Source organism: Pristiophorus japonicus, chromosome 16 (assembly GCF_044704955.1).
Source record: "Pristiophorus japonicus isolate sPriJap1 chromosome 16, sPriJap1.hap1, whole genome shotgun sequence".
Lineage (NCBI taxonomy): Eukaryota > Metazoa > Chordata > Chondrichthyes > Pristiophoridae > Pristiophorus > Pristiophorus japonicus.
Window position 1 is genome coordinate 74,611,975 of NC_091992.1, and position 15,353 is coordinate 74,627,327.

The 15,353-nt window shown below is 48.6% G+C and overlaps 1 protein-coding gene and 1 non-coding gene across 3 annotated transcripts in view; both read right to left on the reverse strand.

The window, feature by feature from the left end:
- Positions 1-15,353, reverse strand: part of sap30bp (SAP30 binding protein) — a 115,100-nt gene that overhangs the window by 75,042 nt on the left and 24,705 nt on the right. The window lies entirely within an intron of this gene.
- On the reverse strand, positions 11,225-11,385 carry LOC139227207 (U1 spliceosomal RNA). Its single transcript, XR_011587411.1, has one exon. It is a non-coding gene; the product is annotated as a U1 spliceosomal RNA (small nuclear RNA).

Genomic DNA, 15,353 nt, shown 5'->3' on the forward strand with positions numbered 1-15,353 from the left:
GTTATACAGTGACAGACCTGTACCCACCAGTACTGTACCCCAGTGTTATACAGTGACAGACCTGTACCCACCCAGTACTGTACCCCAGTGTTATACATCTGAAATTGCTTTCTCTAGCTACAACACGATTTTGAAAGGACACAATCTAAAATTATTCCGCTTCTGACAGTTGAGAGGATTTTATGATGAGCCCACTGACAGTTGCCTGCATTCAGCTGGAGTGCTGCCTTTCCCTACATTAACGGATGAATGTCGTCCTCCGCGGGTGTTGCGACTCACTGAAAATGTTTGAATATATGTATATTAGAGGGAAAGTGGTGCAAGAAGGCTTAACAACCAACGACTGCAGTCAGCGAAACGTGTGGCTGGTTGGTAAATATATTACAGAATGGTGTAGACCCCCGAAATCTCAGAGACCAAACAATGCACAGTGAGGTCTCACGGCCGTGAGCCTCAGAATCAATGTTTGACCCCCCACCCCCACTATTCAACCTTAGCTTCAAGGTCATTAATATCACCGAATGATATGGAACTTATGTAAATAATCATTAACTGCATTGCGCAATTTGTAGTGTTGAATATATTCTGTAGTGAACGATAACCGCACAAACCGTGCACAATACTTGTCCTCCCTTTTATTTGTGAAATAAAATTGAAGCCCTTCCCTGCAGATCTGGAGAGATTTAACCCTCCCCCATTAGAGGAGCAGTGACCTGCCCAGTAAACTTGGAGAGTCACGGTCTCGCTCTGCCTCACCGTGTTCTGTACTGCAGATTTAGCTGGGCTGCTGTGGACAAAACTACCCATTCACAGCCACACCCGCACCAAGCATCTGTGGCATTTGCCAATTCATGGCTCTGGGTGTTTCAGCTTGTGTGTCTGGTAGCCAGGGAAAGACTCACAGGAAGCAGTGTAATAAAACACACACACCCTGCACAGTTCAATAAACATTAAATGGTCAATCATTGGCAGGTACAGACACCTTCACTAATGACAGGATACTAGTCTGTAAGTGTAGTCACTCTCACTGAATACAGGGCAGTAATGGACAAGTACATTCACGCTCACTGAATACAACAACAACTTGTATTTATATAGCGCCTTTAACATAGTAAAACGTCCCAAAGCGCTTCACAGCAGTATTATAAGACAGAGCCAATAAATTTGACACCAAGCTACATAAGAAGAAATTACGGCGGATGAACAAAAGCTTGGTCAAAGATGTAGGTTTTAATGAGCGTCTTAAAAGGAGGAAAGAGAGGTAGAGAGGCGGAAAGGTTTAAGGAGGGCGTTCCAGAGCTTGGGATCCAGGCAACAGAAGGCACGGCCACCAATGGTGAGCAGTTACAATCAGGGATGCTCAAGCGGTCAATATTTGAGGAGCGCAGACATCTCAGGGGTTGTGAGGCTGGAGGAGATTACAGAGATAGGGAGGGACGAGGCCATGGAGGGATTTGTAAACAAGGATGAGAATTTTGAAATCAAGGTGTTGCTTAACCGGGAGCCAATGGGTCAGCGAGCACAGGGGTGATGGGTGAGCGAGACTTGGTGCGAGTTAGGACACTGGGCAGCTGAGTTCTGGATGACCTCAAGTTTACGTAGGGTAGAATGTGGGAGGCCAGCCAGGATTGTGTTGGAGTAGTCAAATCTAGAGGTAACAAAGGTATGGATGAGGGTTTCAGCAGCAGATGAGCTGAGGCAAGGACGGAGACGGGCGATGTTACGGAGGTGGAATTAGGCGGTCTTAGTTATGCCGCGAATATGTGGCCGGAAGCACATTTCAGGGTCAAATATGACACCTCGGTTGCGAACAGTCTGGTTCAGCCTCAGACAGATGCTAGGGAGAGGGATGGAGTCGGTGGCGAGGACCAAAAACAATGGCTTCGGTCTGCCCAATATTTAATTGGAGAAAATTTCTGCTCATCCAGTACTGGATGTCGGTCAAGCAGTCTGACAATCTAGAGACCGTGGAGGGGTCGAGAGATGTGGTGGTGAGGTAGGGCTGGGTGTACATGTGGAAACTGACGCTGTGTTTTCGGATGCTGTCGCCAAGGGGCAACATGTAGATGGGAAATAGGAGGGGGCCAAGGATAGATCCTTGGGGGACACGAGGTAACGATGAGGGGGTGGGAAGAGAAGCCGTTGCAGGTGATTCTCTGGCTACGATTAGATGGATAAGAATGGAACCAGGCGAGTGCAGTCCCACCCAGCTGGACGATGGTGGAGAGGCGTTGGAGGAGGATAGAGTGGCAAACTGCTGCAGGAAAGTCATGGGAAAATACAGTCACTCTCACTAAATACAGGACCAATGGGCAGGTATATATAGGAACAGGCAATAATAAACACATATGACATGGGTCCTATATTGTGATTGATGGATGGAGGCTGAAAAGCAGAAGGATTTGGGTGTGTGCTTTGAAAGCATCCGGTCAGTGTGAGAATGTTAATAATGAAGCCAATTGACCGACATTAATTGCATTAAAATCCATGTGCTGTATTTCACCCTATCCGCCTCATTTTCCAAGTCTCTCTGAGGATAGTTTCTCCGGGGAGCTCTGCTTTCACCCTCAACAACCCACAATTTGCCACCCGTTGAAATGAATGAATGGAAAATCGTGGGCTTCCCGCTCAGAAGCGGCAAACGCCCGGCTCAATCTCCTTCCTACTCATTGCCAGCCCAGAGAGTTTCATCTCTTCAGCAGGTTGAACAGCCCCATCACAGACAGCCTGTTCCAGGTTATTCACAAATATGGTGGCAACGAGATGTATCCGGAGGCATTGGACTACATGTCCAAACAGGTTATACTGATACTGCACAATTCAATGGTGAGGCCAACTGTTGGGTATGGAGTGTGGTTTATAAAAATTTGCTCCTGGGGTGCGGGCGTCGCTGGCGAGGCTGGCATTTATTGCCCTTCAGAAGATAGTGAGCTGCTTTCATGAATCGCTGCAGTCCGTATGGTGAAGGTGCTCCCACAGTGCTGTTAGGGAGGGAGTTCCAGGATGTTGACCCAGCGACGATGAAGGAACAGCAATATATTTCCAGGTCAGGATGGTGCGTGATTTGGAGGGGAACGTGGAGGTGGTGGTGTTCCCATGCGCCTGCTGCCCTTGTCCTTCTAGGTGGTAGATGTCATGGGTTTGGGAGGGGCTGCCTCAAAGAAGGATACGAACACATTCGAAAGGCTTCAGAGAAACGTAACCAGGATCGGTGAGGGCCTTCGGGGACTAAGTTATGAAGAAAGGCTCAAGCAACTAACCTCACTTGTACTGGATACAAGACTCAGAGGCGACATGCTCCAGTTTAATGAAGGGTACGGAAGAGGGTAAAGTAAACAAGGTACATCTTATTGAAACTTATAAGATAATGAGGGAGCACGACGAGGTGGATGCAGAGAGGATATTTCCACATAGGGGAAACTAAAACTAGGGGACATAGTCTTAGAATAAGGGGTTGCCCATTTAAAACTGAGATGAGGAGAAATTTCCTCTCTCAGAGGGTTGTAAATCTATGGAATTCTCTGCCCCAGAGAGCTGTGGAGGCTGGGTCATTGAATATATTTAAGGCGGAGATAGACAGATTTTTGAGCGATAAGGGAAAAGGGTTATGGGGAGCGGGCAGGGAAGTGGAGCTGAGTCCATGATCGATCAGCCACGATCTTATTAAATGGCGGAGCAGGCTCGAGGGGCCAGGTGGCCGACTCCTGCTCCTATTTCTTATGTTCTTGTGTACATCTCTTGGGCGAGTACAGGGTGAGAGGGCGCAAGTGCAACATTCACAGCATGAAGCAAGATTAGAAATCAGAAATGCTCCCCCGCCCTCAGGATGCGGATGTTTGGAAATGTTCCGAGAGAAAAGCATTGATTCAGGGTCAATAGGCATCTTTAAAGGGGGTTGGACTAAGGGAGAGTAGATCAACAGTTGGTGTCGGTGGGAAGTCCATGATACAATAATTAGATATGGTCTCTGCAGGTAGTGGGACTGAGACCTTTCTCGTTCTCGATTTGGGTCCCAATCGACCAACTCCGAGCAGAAATTAAGTTAGAAAAATTACCATAAAAAGGATCAACTAGATTCACAAATGATTGGTCCAACTATAGAAACAAGACTATTGCAATATTGCCATTAAGACCCTAGAACTGGACATACAAGGTCCTCACATCCACGCTCTCCCCAAGGTTCTCACTTCAACGCTCTCCCCAAGATCTTCATAACATTGTTCTGTCCAAGGTCATACTACTTACATTCTGCCAAAGTGTTAGAGTACACTCTCCGCAAGGTCGTCACATCAATGATCTGCCTAAGATCGTCACACCGACAATCTCCTGAATAGTGTAATCGGCTTGCTTTTGCCATCCTTCAATGAGCCCCTGGCATTGCTTCCTCCACCATAAACCGGAGCCCACCAGTACTGTACCCCAGTGTTATACAGTAACAGACCTGTACCCACCAGTACTGTACCCCAGTGTTATACAGTGACAGACCTGTACCCACCAGTACTGTACCCCAGTGTTATACACTGACAGACCTGTACCCACTAGTACTGTACCCGTGTTATACAGTGACAGACCTGTACCCACCAGTACTGTACCCCAGTGTTATAGTGACAGACCTGTACCCACCAGTACTGTACCCCAGTGTTATACAGTGACAGGCCTGTACCCACCAGTACTGTACCCCAGTTATACAGTGACAGGCCTGTACCCACCAGTACTGTACCCCAGTGTTACACAGTGACAAACCTGTACCCACCAGTACTGTAGCCCAGTGTTATACAGTGACAGACCTGCACCCACCAGTACTGTACCGCAGTGTTATACACTGACAGACCTGCACCCACCAGTACTATACCCGTGTTATACAGTGACAGACCTGTACCCAGCAGTACTGTACCCCAGTGTTACACAGTGACAGACCTGTACCCACTAGTACTGTACCAGTGCTATACAGTGACAGACCTGTACCCACCATTACTGTACCCCAGTGTTATACAGTGACAGACTTGTACCCACCAGTACTGTACCCCAGTGTTATACAGTGACAGACCTGTACCCACCAGTACTGTACCCCAGTGTTATAAAGTGACAGACCTGCACTGGACTGCTCCACTCCTGATTCAACTCCTCGCCACATTTTCCAGTCCCCACTTCCCCACTGTGAGGGAGTGGAATTCACTTCCAGGTTTAGTGATTGAGGCAGAAACGTGGTGAAGATTGCTCATTAGGTGGATGTAGGAAAAGGGAATGATGAGATGATGCGAGCATGGATGTGAGGTGGGGGGATGGGGGGCGGTAAACGTGGTTAGACTTATTTGCTCGTGTGGAGGGGAAACACCGAATGGCGCTATTCCGTGTTGTAACTGAGCCTGTTTCGAGGCTTAGAGATGAAGAATTGCCTCTTGTGAAGTCCCAGCTCATCTCAGAAGATAAATGTTGTTTGCTGTGGAATCTATCAGTGCTGCAGGCTGCGAGGTTCACTATCCAGGTATATGGGGTCGAGCAATAATATGGAGCAGGGTTGGAAATTATTTTAGGTGCGCTTTTTTGGGCGGGCAGCCCGTGGAGATGCACAGGGGGAAATGACACAGGCCCTGTTTCCATTAACCATGCCATGACGCAATCGACTTCAACACTTTACATGTTACCCTGTTCTCGGTGTTAAGAAAGCTGCCCGTGCATAATGTGTCTCCAGCAGGTGGCGCTCTGTGGCTACTTGATAAACAGTGGTACATCCCAAACAGACCCCTGCTGATTCTGAGAGTCACACTCCAGCTCACCAGTCGAGACATCCCAAAGATTCATTAATAGGCGGTTCCTCGAACGAGGATGACTTGCTTCCACATGAGTTTACAGATGTTTCAATGAAGGACCCGATGTTCCAGTCCTGAACTCCAGTTGAAAGGGTGGAAGATGCCTGTGCGTGGATTTTTTTTAACGTGTGAAGACCATTGCACATCAGCCACCACACGGGCTTGACAGAGCTAGGTCTGCTGCATGGACCTAGTGCGCTCACATATCGCAGTGTGGGCTGGCCCGTGCTGCCCCTGGGCCCTCAGCTCTTCTGGGCCCCGTACCCTCATTCGCTGCACCTCTGCCACGATGTTCCAGGGCCTGGCGCTCCAGCTCTATTTATAGCCCCGACCTGCGGTGGTGTTCTCACACAGGTCGGGGCCGAAGAACACGCAGTTCGCTCTGTGACAGGCTCCCCTCCCTCCCATTTAATAGTGATTTCAATGGAAAGTCACAGCATTACTAACTTACAGAAACACCACAATTTCTGTCCCACTATCGGATATCACTGACCCTAAAGATCGAGTATTGGAGGTCTTAAGACTCCAAGCACGGAGTCTGTCTCACTCACCCAGAGGTGTAGCAGATAGTTTACAGGGCCCGCAGGACGGCGTTAAATAAATTGGCATTTTATTCCTGGATGAAGCATCAGGTTCTGGGAATGCTTTTGACGGGAATAACCTGCGAACTGTTCAACTTATTGACTCACTCAGTGTTACAGGAAGAACTTGTTCAGCATTTATGAAAGGGAAATCACGCTTGACAAATCTTCTCGATTTTTTTGAGGATGTAACTAGCAGAGTGGACAAGAGAGAACCATTGGATGTGGTGTATTTGGACTTTCAAAAGGCTTTTGACAAGGTCCCGCACAAGAGATTGTTGTGAAAAATTAAAGCGCATGGTATTGGGGGTAATTTACTGACGTAGATAGAGAACTGGTTGGCAGACAGGAAGCAGAGAGTCGGGGATAAACGGGTCCTTTTCAGAATGGCAGGTAGTGACTAGTGGGGTGCCGCAGGGCTCAGTGCTGGGACCCAAGCTATTTACAATATATATCAATGATTTAGATGAGGGAATTGAGTGTAATATCTCCAAGTTTGCAGATGACACTAAGCTGAGTGGCGGGATGAGCTGTGAGGAGGACGCAAAGAGGTTGCAGGGTGACTTGGACAGGTTAGGTGAGTGGGCAAATGCATGGCAGATGCAGTATAATGTGGATAAATGTGAGGTTATCCACTTTGGTGGCAAAAACACAAAGGCAGAATATTATCTGAATAGCGGCAGATTAGGAAAAGGGGAGGTGCAACGAGACCTGGGTGTCATGGTACATCAGTCATTGAAAGTTGGCATGCAGGTACAGCAGGCGGTGAAGATGGCAAATGGTATGTTGGTCTTCATAGCTAGGGGATTTGAGTATAGGAGCAGGGAGGTCTTACTGCAGTTGTACAGGGCCTTGGTGAGGCCTCACCTGGAATATTGTGTTCAGTTTTGGTCTCCGAATCTGAGGAAGGACGTTCTTGCTATTGAGGGAGTGCAGCGAAGGTTCACCAGATTGGGCCCAAGTTTCGAGCTGCGCCTAGAACGGCGCAGTCCCGACCTGTACGCCCGTTTTTCGCGCCACAAAGTGCGCCTAAAAAAAACTTGATTCTCCACCTCCCTGCAGGTCCTCTAGCCCTCGGCGCAGCGCAGCAGGAGCTGTAGGGGGCGGAGCCAGCTCCCTGCGCTGAAAACAGTGCCGGGACCTCTGCACATGCGCGCTACAGTGGGGGCGCATGTGCTGTAGTTCCAGGCGCCCAAAACTGTGTGGGAGGGGCCGAAGCACGCAGCCCCTAGCCCTGGCCGAATGGCCTCACTGGGGCTGCGTGAATAAGGCTCCTCCCACGCCCAGCTCCTGCTTCCTCCCGACCCGACTCGACTCCCGCTTCCCCCCCCCGGACGGGACCTGACACCGACCCGACTCCCGCTCCCGTTCCCCCCTCCCCGGACCCGACCCGACTCCCACTCCCCCCCCCCCCCCCCCCTCCGGACCGGACCCGACACCCGCTCCCCCCCTCCCCCCCCCCCCCCCCTCCGACTGGACCCGACCTGACCTCCCTCTCTCCCCCTGACCCGAACTGAACCGACCTCCCTCCCACCACCCCCCCGACCCTGACCCGCGCTCCCCCCGACCTGACCTCCCTCTCCCTCCCTCCCCCCGACCCGAACTGAACCGACCTCCCTCCCACCACCCCCCACCCCCCGACCTGCGCTTCCCCGACCCGACCCAACGCCACCTACCTGTAAATCTGGTGCTGGGGATGGGCCCTGCCCGTTCAGCCTCCCTCCCCCTTCCCCTTCTCCTTCTCCCCCCCCCCTTCTCCTTCCTTCTCCCCCCCTTCTCCTTCCCCCTCCCCCCCTTCTCCCCCTCCCCCCTCCTTCCCCCCCTCCTTTCCCCCCTTCTCCCTCCCCCCCTTTTTCCTCCTCCCTCCCGCCTTCTCCCTTCTCCTCCCCCCTCCCTCCCCCTTCTCCTCCTCCCCCCACCCCCTCCCCCTTCTCCTTCTCCTCCTCCCCCTCTCCTCGCTGTCAAAAACACAGACACTGACAGACAGAGAATGAGAGACACAGACAGACAGACAGAGAGATAGAGAGATAGAGACACTGACAGAGACACACTGGGGGGGGGGGGGGGGGGGGGCATCCCAGCATGCTGTTGGAGGGCTCCCGGTGCTGCAGTCGGTAAGTAGAAAATGTTTTATTTATTGATTTAAAAAAAAATTATTTATTAATTTTTTTGATTGATTTATTGGTTGATTTATTGATGTTTTTATCATTTATTATTGATGACGGCTCTTTATTTGTAAAACTGAAGTGTTTAATGTTTGTAAACTTCCCTTTAAACCCCCCGCCCCCCCCCATTCCCTACGCCTGATTTGTAACCTACGCCTGATTTTCTAAAGTGTAGACAAGGTTTTTTCGAGCGTACAAAAATCTTCACTTACTCCATTCTAAGTTAGTTTGGAGTAAGTTTTCACTGACGAAACTTTGAAAACAGGCGTAAGTGGCCGTACACGCCCCCTTTTGAAAAAAAATTCTGTTCCAAAGTGAAACTGTTCTAACTGACTAGAACTGGAGCAAACTAAATGGTGAGAATTCCGATTTCTAAGATACTCCGTTCTACACCAGTTGCTCCTAACTTGTGGCGAAACTTGAGGCCATTGATTCCCGAGGATGGCTGGACTGACATATGAGGAGAGACTGGATCGACTGGGCCTTTACACATTGGATTTTAGAAGAATGAGAGGAGATCTCATAGAAACATATAAAATTCTGATGGACTGGACAGATTAGATGCAGGAAGAATGCTCCCGATGTTGGGGAAGTCCAGAACCAGGGGACATAGTCTAAGGATAAGGGGTAAGCCATTTAGGACCGAGATGAGGAGAAATTTCTTCACTCAGAGTTGTTAACCTGTGGAATTCCCTACCGCAGAGAGTTGTTGATGCCAGTTCATTAGATATATTCACGAGGAGTTAGATATGGCCCTTACAGCTAAAGGGATCAAGGGGTATGGAGAGAAAGCAGGAAAGAGGTACTGAGGTGAATGATCAGCCATGATCTTATTGAATGGTGGTGCAGGCTCGAAGGGCCGAATGGCCTACTCCTGCACCTATTTTCTATGTTTCTATGTATCAGGAGCACATCTCGATAAGAAATTGGAACGCAAACTGGCGAGTGGGAGAAAAGAAACTAAGAGAGAATGGATTCCAGTAACACCACTGACCGCGGTCAGGGAACTGAAGGTGGAATGGTACAACCAGACCGCAGCGAGGATTTGAGAATCGGACGTCAGCCAGGAAGATTACACACAGGCCAATTTTTCTTCATCAACCAGCAGTCAACACTGCCATCTGTTGGAATGGACAGGACACTGCAGGCAGTAACCTGCTAACCAAGCTTCCAGGTGGGAGGCGCTGAATTTGATTCACCTTTGTCACTTTGGTGAGGGCATTGGAGATTTTAACATTTCCTGCCATTGTTCTTGCAGCATTCAGAAATAAAAATAGAATTAGGATTTGCGATGGAGGTAATTACTAATCCCATGAAGCTACAGATAACTGCATCCAAACTGCTGACAGGCAGGGTCACATCGCAGCGTGCAAGTAGAGTTGCAGTCCGACAACTCCGAGTTAGACATATTTCTGGAGGTTTCATCACATAACCTCCTGCATTCAGCCACCTCGTCCTGTCAAACAGCCATTTTTTCATACCTGCAACATTTATCTCACTAATATTGGGGTGGATGATGACAACCTTCTCGTGGCTCACCCGGTTGTGATCTTTGCTCTTAATTCACAACTATTGTCATCTCACAGGGCACTGAACTCGTCACCAAATCGACCTCCTGATTGTAATGTATTTGCTTCATGGGTTCTTGCTTAAGAATTCATAGCAACACATTGTGATTAAAAACTAGTTGATTTATTCGCAAAGGTTTAGAAACATAGAAATTGTGGCACCGGCCGACAAAGAGCCACACGGCCCTCAGTCAGCAGCCCTGAAGGTTACATATAAACCTATGAACAATGAACAAAGGCAGACCGGTAAAGAGCACCCTGCCCAACCAGTCCGTCCCACACAACTGTGACACCCCTTGCACCCAAACATTCTGCACTCCACCCCAACCGGAGCCATGTGATCTCCTGGGAGAGGCAAAAACCAGATAAAAACCAGGCCAATTGGGGAAAAATTTTTTTTTTTGAAATAATAATTTTAAAATAAAAAGTTTAATAATCACACTATACGTTACCTGTTCATCCTCCAGGCTCACAACCACCTGCCTGATCATAGATCCCCCGAACCCAACTGGCTGGGGTTTTATTGAGTCTCGTGAACATTATGTGACTGGCTAAGCCACTCACAACTCAACAGCTCTACAACTATTTGAGTAGAAACTTTAAATCAAGTGCCTGGAACAGCTCCATAATTATTTTAGTGAACTTATAAAACCGGCAAATTAAACAAATTAAACTTTAAACGGTCAAATTAAAATTTGGTTGCCGGGGGTGATGATGCACTCCAGTCCCTCCGGCGCCCACCTCTCGCGGAAGGCCGCGAGCGTACCTCAACAGCTCTACAACTATTTTAGTTATATCAGTAGACAACAATTCTACAACTATTTTGTAGAAAACAATGAAATCAAGTGCCCCCTGATTAAAGGGGGGGGGGGGGGCACACCAAACACTTTCAAACAAGTGCCCCCTTGTTTTTTTTTTGTGAGGGCACTAAAAACACAAATTGTACCAAGTGCCGCCTGGCTAAAAGGGGTGGAGGGGGTGAGGGGGGTTGGCACTAAAACCGGCACAATAAACAAATTAAACATTAGGCAAAAAACATCAAATTAAAATTTGGTTGCCGGGGGTGATGATGCACTCCAGTCCCTCCGGTGCCCACCTCTCGTGGAAGGCCGCGAGCGTACCTCAACAGCTCTACAAATTTTGCAGCCGAGTATCCCGCGTTTGGGGACATCGTAGGCGTCATCACGAAGTGCAATGGGCTAGCCTTGTCCTGGGAGAACGACCTTCTTGATCATGGTTACTCCCCTGCCAGGTACAATCTGTGAACATATTCACAGGTGCATACTCCACACCGGTGATAGTAGCAAACCGAACAAATTGAACGGTCCTCACCAAAGAAAACTACATGTAGGCCCAGCCATCCAAATATGCCAACTTAACATCGAAGGCAGCTCGCGTTCAAAATGTGAATACCTCAAGAGGTTACTGAAGAAACACAGCGTCGATGTTCTGGAGCTTCAGGAAACACAAATCGAACATACCTACCAGTTTGACACAAAAGGACACATCGCAGGTTTTGACCTAATCGCATTCAATCATTAATATTGAAAGTATTCAAAGACAGTTAATAAAACACCCAATTTTTGTTAATGCCCCTGTGATTATTCTCCTGGGTATCCCGCAGCAGTGCCTAGGAGATTAATTATCAATTTGTGGAGACTCCGGGACAACCCTGGAGGGTTAGCAACCCCACACACAAGCGACAGGGTAGCGGGGAGGGGACAGTCGTGACCCGTTCCCTAATTTCACACAGCCTTGTACATTTTGCATGGTTATACTATTGATAGAGAGGAGATATGAGGGGAAATGTCTTCACCCAGAGGGTGGTGGGGGTCTGTCTGAAAGGTGGTAGAGGCAGAAACCCTCACCACATTGAAGAAGTACTTGGATGTGCACTTGAAGTGCCGTGACCTACAGGGCTACGGACCCAGAGCTGGAAAGTAGGATGAGGCTGGATAGCTCTTGGTCGGCCAGCACAAATACGATGGGCCAAAATGGCCTCCTTCCATGCTGTAGATTTCTATGACTATATAATACTCACCCATCTTAGAGGGAAAAATAATAATGTTCACATAATTTTGTTTAACCCCTCCCACTGTATTGATTTTCTCGGGGAGTCTCCCTGCAGCAGGAACAGCAACAACTTCCCTTCGAATTGGAGTAATTCTGTTATGAATTGGAGCTGTCACGCCGTGAGTGGGAGCTGACCCGCCGGGGGTGGGGGCTGGGGGTTATCCCGCCGGGGGTGGGGGCTGGGGACTGTCCCGCCGGGGGTGGGGGCTGGGCCGCCGGGGGTGGGGGCTACTCCCCCATGAAATGACTGATCGGGTCTGACTTTACCTGCCTCCTGTTGCTGAGAAAAGTCTGAAAACAAATCGAGACCATCCTCAGACTGATGGACAGTGACAAGGAGGGTCCTCCATAGATTGAGCCCTGCACTCCAGATATAACGGCTCTGATCGGAGGATAGAGGGGAGAATATTCAAACGCGCAGATGGCACTGGGCTGGAAGGTATAAACCATGGAGGGTGCAAACAATTTTGAAAGGACAGATTAAGCAAGAGGGAAGAACAGGGTCAGACAGAGTTCAATGCCACAAAGTTTGCGTTTGATTACTTTAGGGACATCGAGCACTGAAGGAGGCCATTTGGCCCATTGTGCCTGTGCCGACTCTTTGAAAGAGATATCCAATTAACCCACTCCCCTGCTTTTTCCCCATATCCCTGCAATTTTTTTCTTTTTCAAGGATATATCCAATTCTCTTTTGAAAGTTACTACTGAATCTAAGAACATAAGAAATAGGAGCAGGAGTCGGCCATTTGGCCCCTCGAGCCTGCTCCGCCATTCAATAAGATCATGGCTGATCTTCTACCTCAACTCCACTTTCCTGCTCTATCCATATATCCCTTAATTCCCTTAATCCCCAAAAATCTATTGATCTCAGTCTTGAATATACTCAAAGACTGAGCCTCCACAGCTCTCTGGGGTAGAGAATTCCAAAGATTCACCACCCTCCGAATGAAGAAGTTTCTCCTCAACTCAGTCCTGCCCAGTTCGAGACTCTCCAGCCAGGGGAACAGCCTCTCAGCATCTGCACTGACAAGCCCTCTAAGAATTCTATACGTTTCAATGAGATCACCGATCATTATCTAAAATCCAGAGAGTATCGGCCCAATCTGCTTCCACCTCCCTTTCAGGCAGTGCATTCCAGATGATAACAACTCACTGCAGAAAGATTTTTGTCCTCCTCTCTCCTCTAGTTCTTTTTCCAATTATCTTAACTCTGCAACCTCTGCTTACTGACCGTCCTGCCAGGGGACAGAGTTTCTCCGTATTTACTCCATCAAAACTCCTCATGATTTTGTACAAAATCACCCTTTTCCCTTTTCTGCTCGCAGGAGAACAATCCCAGCTCCTCCAGTCGCTCCACATACTGAAGTCCCTCATCCCTGGAACCATTCCAGTAAATCCCCTCTGCATCCTCTCCAAGGCCTTGACATCCTTCCTAAAGTGTGGTGCCCAGAATTGGACACAATACTCCAGCTGGGGCCTACTAGTGGTTTATAAAGGTTTCGCACAATTTCCTTGCTTGAAACTTTTAATAAACTGCAAGTGTTTGAGTCCATATCCAGGAGCTCATTCTTGGCGTATAGGTAATATAATTTTACAAAAATACATTTCTAACAGCCACAAGAGTGTCGACATTGTTGTGCTATTTGCTGCACTTGGTGATTGTACGGTGGTACGGTAGCATAGTGGTTATGTTACTGGTCTAGTAATCCAGAGGCTGGGACTAATGATCCAGAGACACAAGTTCAAATCCCACCACGGCAGTAAATGAATCTGGAATGTTGGAGGCTGAATGTTACTTGGCCTCATCTTTGGGCTCAGTCTGTTGGGAATTGCAGTGGTGATCTGCAACTCTCGGACTATGACACGACTCGTTAATGATGTCATCCTTTCCTCCATGGCCATATCCCAGTGTTTTATACACTGACAACGGGGCTGGGCAAATGGACAGATGGAGTTCAATGTGGGGAAAGTGTGAAAACATCCACTTTGGACCCACGAAAGATCGATCAGAGTATTTTCTAAATGGTGAGAAGCGAGGAACGGTGGGTGAGCAGAGCAAATCGGGGCCTATGTACAGAAATCACTAAAAGGACAGGTACAAAAAATAAATGAAAAAGGCTAATTGAATGCTGGCCTTTATCTCAAGAGGTCTGGAATACAAAGGGATGGAAGTTATGTTGCAGCTGCACAGAGCTCTGGTTAGACCCTAATCGTGCTCAGCTCTGGGCACCGCATCGCAGGAAGGATATATTGGTCTTGGAGAGGGTGCAGCACAGATTCACCAGAAAGATACCGGGGATAAAAGGGTTACATTATGAGGGAAGGTTGCACAGACTAGGGTTGTATTCCCTCGAGTTTAGAAGATTAATGGGTGATCTAATTGAGGGGTTCATAGAATCATAGAAAAATTATGACACAGGAGGCCGCCATTCGGCCCATCGTGTCCGTGCCGGTTAAGATGATGAAAGGATTTCGGACTGGAGGAAGTTATACAGTTGTGTTCCCCAGGGCTCGGTACGAGGTCCAATGCTTTTCTTGATATACATTAAATGACTTAAATGTGTTTAATATACATTAAATGTGTTCTCACGGTCAGGGCCTTAAAAGGAGCAGAGGTGAGACGCCTGGGAGCAGCGTAGAGGTATGCCACCTCAGGGAGCAGCACGAGCTGCGATGGCAGCAAAGAGTGACGTCATCAAGGTCCAGGTCAGTGAGTGGAACGTGGGCAGATACAGCAGGAGCGGCAAGGTCGGGGCGAAGGAGCGACGAGAAACTGTGGAGAGATGTGATCGGGCCCAGCGGAAGGATGAGTTCGGGGCCAGGGGCCCAGGGGCAGCACGGGCCAGCCCACACTGCGATATATGTGCGCACTAGGTCCATGCAGCAGAGCTAATCTCCAGTCATCTTGGACCAAGACCTAGCTCTGTCAAGCCCATGTGGTGGCTGGTGTGCAATGGCCACCACACGTTAAAAAAATCCATGCACAGGCATCTTCCACCCTTCACGATATAGTTCAGGACCTGGAATATTAGGTCCTTCATTGAAATACCTGTGAACTCATCCTTTTTTGGTGTGGAAGCAAGTCATCCTCGCTTCAAGGGACTGCCTATGATGATGAGACTTGGGTGTACAGGGCACAATTTCAAAATTTGCAGA